Source organism: Pezoporus wallicus, unplaced genomic scaffold (genome assembly GCF_028554395.1).
Source record: "Pezoporus wallicus isolate ANWC-B61680 ecotype Strahan unplaced genomic scaffold, APGP_CSIRO_Pwel_v1 contig_12559, whole genome shotgun sequence".
Lineage (NCBI taxonomy): Eukaryota > Metazoa > Chordata > Aves > Psittaciformes > Psittacidae > Pezoporus > Pezoporus wallicus.
In genome coordinates, this window is record NW_026641421.1 from 778 (window position 1) to 7,346 (window position 6,569).

General features: G+C 65.9%; 1 pseudogene; it reads left to right on the forward strand.

Annotated features, from left to right (window-relative positions):
- The first annotated feature begins 205 nt into the window (after window positions 1-205).
- LOC130606963 (semaphorin-6C-like) lies at window positions 206-6,561 on the forward strand (annotated as a pseudogene).
- The last annotated feature ends 8 nt before the right edge of the window (window positions 6,562-6,569 follow it).

Consider the following 6,569-nt stretch of genomic DNA (forward strand, 5'->3'; position numbering starts at 1 on the left):
TGCTGGGGCATCCTTGTGTGTGCTGGGGCATCCCTGTGTGTGCTGGGGCATCCCTGTGTGTGCTGGGGCATCCTTGTGTGTGCTGGAGCATCCTTGTGTGTGCTGGAGCATCCCTGTGTGTGCTGGAGCATCCCTGTGTGTGCTGGGGCATCCTTGTGTGTGCTGGAGCATCCTTGTGGCTGGGGCACACCACGCCTTCCCCCAGGGACCACATCTACGCTTCGACCTGGGGCAGTGACAAGGGGATTGCACCCGGAGCGGGTAAGGGGCTGGGGACCCCACACACACACAGGGTAAGGGGAATTGGGGTCCCTGAGCCCCCCCCATCTGGCCCCACAGCACCTGACCTGGGAGACACGGGACAGGGCCAACTGCGCCATGCGGGGCCGGCTGCAGGTATGGGGGTGCGGGCACGGGGGGGGTTAGGGGTGTGTGTGTGTGGGCAGAGCGTGCAATGGGGGGGGTTTATGGGAGGTGCTGGGGTTTGGGGGTACAGGGTGGAGGTGGTGAGGTAGGGGGTACGAGGGTACAGAGAGGTTTATGGGGTACAGGTGTATTGGTGGGGGGTACAGCATGTGGGGGTGTGGTAGTGAATGGAATGGGGGTACAGGGTATGGGGGTGCAATGGGGTACATGGAACGGGGGTACAGGGTATGGGGGTGCAATGGGGTACATGGAACGGGGGTACAGGGTATGGGGGTGCAATGGGGTACATGGAACGGGGGTACAGGGTATGGGGGTGCAATGGGGTACATGGAACGGGGGGGTACAGGGTATGGGGGTGCAATGGGGTACCTGGAACGGGGGTACAGGGTATGGAGGTGCAATGGGGTACCTGGAATGTGGGTACAGGGTATGGGGGTGCAATGGGGTACATGGAACGGGGGTACAGGGTATGGGGGTGCAATGGGGTACATGGAACGGGGGTACAGGGTATGGGGGTGCAATGGGGTACCTGGAACGGAGCCATGGGGTAAGGCTGTGTACGGTTGCGTGCTGCGGGGGTGCGGAATGTGGGGGGGTAACAAGGGACGGGGTCGGGGCAGGGGAAGGTGGTGACGCCACGGCCCCTGCGTCCCCGCCTGCCCCGGTGCAGGATGAGTGCCACAACTACATCAGGGTGCTGGTGCCCCGCGACGCCCGCACCCTCCTGGCCTGCGGCACCAACGCCTTCAGCCCCCTCTGCCGCACCTACAAGGTGGGGGTCCGGGGGTCCTGAGTTGGGGGGGGGGGTCTCAGCTCTGGGGGGGCTGTGACCGCTGTGCCCCCCCCAGGTGAGCAGCCTGGAGCAGGAGGGTGAGGACGTGAGCGGCCAGGCCCGGTGCCCCTTCGACGCCCAGCAGAGCATCGTCGCCCTCTTTGTTGGTGGGTGCTGGACCGGGGTCGGGGGGACATGGGGGGGGCACTGGGGTGATGCTGGGGTCTCCCCCTGCAGACGGCAGCCTCTACTCTGCCACCGTGGCCGACTTCCAGGCGAGCGATGCCGTGATTTACCGCAGCCTCAGCCCCGGCCGCCCGCCCCTGCGCACCCTCAAGTACAGCTCCCGCTGGCTGCAGGGTACCCAAAGGGGTCCCGGACCGGGGGGGGGTGATGGGGGCACAGCGGGGAGGGGGGGGTCTGGGGGTAAAGGGGAGGGGATGAGCACAGGGATTGGGAGCAGCTCTGAGGGGAGGACTTGGGGGTGTTGGTTGATGAGAAACCGAACATGAGCCGGGTTCAGTGTGCACTCAAAGCCCAGAAACCAACCGTGTCCTGGGCTGCATCAAAGCACCGTGAGCAGCAGTCATGGAGGTGATCCTGCCCCTCTGCTCTGCTCTCGTGAGACCTCACCTGGAGCATTGTGTGCAGTTCTGGGGTCCTCAGCATAAAGAGGACGTGGAACTGTTGGAACAAGTCCAGAGGAGGCCACGAGGATGAGCAGGGGCTGGAGCACCTCCTGTATGGAGACAGGCTGAGGAAGTTGGGGCTGTTCAGCCTGGAGAAGAGAAGCTGCGGGGAGACCTCAGAGCAGCTTCCAGTGTCTGAAGGGGGCTATAGGGATGCTGGGGAGGGACTCTTCATTAGGGACTGCAGTGACAGGACAAGGGGGAACGGGTTCAAACTGAAACAGGGGGAGTTTAGATTGGATCTAAGAAGGAAATTCTTCCCTGTGAGGGTGCTGAGGCACTGGAATGGGTTGCCCAGGGAGGTTGTGAATGCTCCATCCCTGGCAGTGTTCAAGGCCAGGTTGGACAGAGCCTTGGGTGCCCTGGTTCAGTGTGAGGTGTCCCTGCCCATGGCAGGGGGTTGGAACTGGATGACCTTCAGGTCCTTCCCAACCCACCCCATTCCATGGTTCCACATGGGACAAGGATGGGAGGTGCTGGTGGCTGAACCCCCCCTCCCTCCCCAGAGCCCCACTTTGTGCAGGCGCTGCCCTACGGCCCCTTCGTCTACTTCTTCTTCCGGGAGGTGTCGGTGGAGCTCCGGGCCATGGGCAAGGTGGGCGCGGGGGCCATGGGTGCCCATGGCCGTGGGGCCGCGTGGGGCTGACGGCCGCTGGTGCTGGCGCAGGTGCTGGTGGCGCCGCGTGGCCTGCGTGTGCCGCAACGACGGCGGCGGCTCGGCGCGGGTGCTGGAGCGGCGCTGGAGCCGTTCCTCAAGGTGCGGCTGCTCTGCGCCCTACCCGGGGACTCCGTCTTCGCCTTCGACGTCCTGGAGGGCCGTGACCCCCCCCAAGGGCCCTGCGAGGCCGCGCCGCGGTGCTCGCCCTTTTCGGCACCCAGCCCAACAGGCACGGAGGGGGCAAGGGGAGGGGATGTGGGGATGGGGAGGGGGGCACAGGGAGGGGAGGATGTGGGGATGGGGAGATGGGGATACAGGGATGGGGATGGGGATACGGGGATGTGGGGATGGGGATGGGATGGGGTGGGGATGTGGGGAGGGGGAGGGGGGGATGGGGATGGGGATGTGGGGATGGGGATGGGGATACGGGGATGGGGATGTGGGGATGGGGAGGGGAATGTGGGGATGGGGATGTGGGGATGGGGATGGGGATGTGGGGATGGGAATATGGGGATGTGGGGATGGGGATGGATGTGGGGATACAGGGATGGGGATGGGGGATACGGGGATGTGGGGATGGGGATGTGGGGATGGGGATGTGGGGATGGGGATATGGGGATGGGGATATGGGGATGTGGGGATGGGGACATGGTGATGGGGACACGGGGATGGGGATATGAGGATGGGGACATGGGCATGGGATCTTGTGGAGGACATGTGGTTGGCCAAGGGGAGATGTGGAGCAGGCACGGGGGGACATCGAGACATGAGGTTCATGGTGACTTGGGGTGCGCCCATGGGAGATGGGGCCATTGGGATGGAGCCACAGTGGGGCAGGACCCGGGGACAGAGACCTCGGGGACCAGCAGGAAGGGACCAGCAGGGGCTTGGAGGGTCCCCGGGCAGCCCCAGACCCCCCGGCCCCACTGCAGCATCCCCGGCTCCGCCGTCTGCGCCTTCTACCTGGCGGACGTGGAGCGGGCGTTCGAGGGCCCCTTCGCTGAGCCCCCGCGGTGCCGCCGGCGCCTGGACCCCGGTGCCCGAGGAGCGGGTGCCCCAGCCCAGGTACCCCCGGGGACTCCCGGGTCCCACCAACCCACCCCGGTGCCGCGGCTCCTGCCCCACCGTGCCCCCGCTGTGCCGCAGGCCGGCTGCTGCGCAGGGATGGGAGCGGCCGCGGGCATCAGCACCTCCGGGGACTTCCCGGATGAGACCTTGGCCTTCGCCAAGGAGCATCCCCTGCTGCACGGGGCCGTGGAGCCCGCGGGCGGGCGGCCCCTGTTCACCCGCACCGGCACCAGGTGAGCGGTGGGGGGCTCGGGGATGGGGGGGGCATGGTTTGGGGGGAGCTGCGGGAGCATCCGTGTGTGAGGGGTGCGGGTGCTGCAGGAGCATCCGTGTGTGAGGGATGCAGGTGCTGCAGGAGGGGTGCGGGTGCTGCAGGAGGGGTGCGGGTGCCTTCTAGGACCATCTCAGGCAATGGGTGCGGGGTGCTGTGCAGGAGCATCCTTGTTGTGTGAGGGGTGCGGGTGTGCTGGGGGATGGGTGCGGGTGCATCCTTGTGTGAGGGGTGTGGGGTTCGGGTGCTGCAGGAGGGGTGCAGGTGATGCAGGAGCATCCTTGTGCAAGGGGTGCGGGTGCTGCAGGAGGGGTGCGGGTGCTGCAGGAGGGGTTCGGGTGCTGCAGGAGGGATGCAGGTGCTGCAGGAGGGGTTCGGGTGCTGCAGAGCATCCCAGTGTGGGGTGCGGGGGTGCTGCAGGAGCATCCTTGTGCAGGAGGGGTGCGGGTGCTGCAGGAGGGTGCGGGTGCTGCAGGAGCACCCCTGTGCGAGGGGTGCCGTGCTCGGGCTGCGCAGGCTGACGCGGCTGGCGGTGGACACGGGCGCGGGGCCCTGGAGGAACCGGACCGTGCTCTTCCTGGGTGCGGAGGACGGGCGGGTGCTGAAGGTGCTGCTGGCGGCGCAGCAGCCCCCCGCGGGCACCCCGGCACCCGGTGAGAGCCACGGGGACCCCGGCTCTGAGGCGCTGCTGCTGGAGGAGATCAGCCTCTATGACCCCAAGCGGTGAGGGCCGGGCAATGGGTGCTGGGGGGCTCATGGGTGCCATGGGGCTGTGGGTGAAGTCACGATGGGTGCCATGGGGCTATGGGGCAGTCATGATGGGTGCTATGGGGCAGTCATGATGGGTGCTATGGGGCAGTCACGATGGGTGCCGTGGGTCAGTCACTCTGGGTGCCGTGGGGCTATGGGGCAGTGACTCTGGGTGCCGTGGGGCTATGGGTACCGTGGGTCACTCGCTCTGGGTGCCATAGGGCTATGGGTGCCGTGGGTCAGTCACTCTGGGTGCCGTGGGGCTATGGGTGCTGTGGGTCAGTCACTCTGGGTGCTATGGGGCTATGGGGCTATGGGGCTATGGGTGCTGTGGGTCAGTCACTCTGGGTGCCATGGGGCTATGGGGCTATGTCACCTGGGTGCCCATGGGTGCCGTCGGTCAGTCACTCTGGGTGCCATGGGGCTATGGGTGCCGTGGGTCATTCACGCCTGGTGCATTGGGGCTTTGGGTCAGTGACTGTTGGTGCCATGGGGCTATGGGGCTTTGGGTGCCGTGGGTCAGTCACTCTGGGTGCCATGGGGCTATGAGGCAGTGACTCTGGATGCTGTGGGTCATTCACTCTGGGTGCCATGGGGCTATGGGGCAGTGACTTGGGTGCCATGGGGCTATGGGGCCATGGGTGCTGTGGGTCAGTCACTCTGGGTGCCATGGGGCTATGGGGCTATGGGTGCCGTGGGTCATTCACTCTGGGTGCTATGGGGCCATGGGTGCCGTGGGTCAGTCACTGTGGGTGCCATGGGGCTATGTGGCAGTGACTCTGGGTGCTATGGGGCTATGGGTGCCGTGGGTCATTCACTCTGGGTGCCATGGGGCTATGGGTGCCATGGGTCAGTCACTCTGGGTGCCGTGGGGCTATGGGGCTATGGGTCAGCCACTCTGGGTGCTATGGGGCTATGGGTCAGTCACTCTGGGTGCTATGGGGCTATGGGGCTATGGGGCTATGGGGCTATGGGCTATGGGCTATGGGGCTATGGGTGCTGTGGGTCAGTCACTCTGGGTGCCATGGGGCTATGGGGCTATGGGGCTATGGGTCAGTCACTCTGGGTGCCGTGGGGCTATGGGGCTATGGGGCTATGGGGCTATGGGTCAGTCACTCTGGGTGCCATGGGGCTATGGGGCTATGGGTGCCGTGGGTCAGCCACCCTGGGTGCCGTGGGGCTATGGGTCAGTCACTCTGGGTGCTGTGGGGCTATGGGGCTATGGGGCTATGGGGCTATGGGGCTATGGGTCAGTCACTCTGGGTGCTGTGGGGCTATGGGGCTATGGGGCTATGGGGCTACGGGGCTATGTGGCTCTGGAGCTATGGAGCTATGGGGCTCTGGGGCTCTGGAGCTATGGGGCTACAGGGCTATGTGGCTATGGGGCTATGGGGCTATGGGGCTATGGGTGCCGTCGGTCAGTCACTCTGGGTGCCATGGGGCTATGGGTGCCGTGGGTCAGTCACGCCTGGTGCCATGGGGCTATGGGGCAGTGACTCTGGGTGCCATGGGGCTATGGGGCTGTGGGTGCCGTGGGTCAGTCACTCTGGGTGCCATGGGGCTATGAGGCAGTGACTCTGGATGCTGTGGGTCATTCACTCTGGGTGCCATGGGGCTATGGGGCAGTGACTCTGGGTGCCATGGGGCTATGGGGCTATGGGTGCTGTGGGTCAGTCACTCTGGGTGCCATGGGGCTATGGGGCTATGGGTGCCGTGGGTCATTCACTCTGGGTGCTATGGGGCTATGGGTGCCGTGGGTCAGTCACTGTGGGTGCCATGGGGCTATGGGGCTATGGGTGCCGTGGGTCAGCCACCCTGGGCGCCGCCGTGGTGCTGCAGGTGCCGGGGCCGGCGCGGAGCGAGCCGGGTGCTGGGTCTGGAGCTGCACGGGCCGGGCCGGGAGCTCTTCGTGGCCTTCGCGGGGTGCTTGGTTCG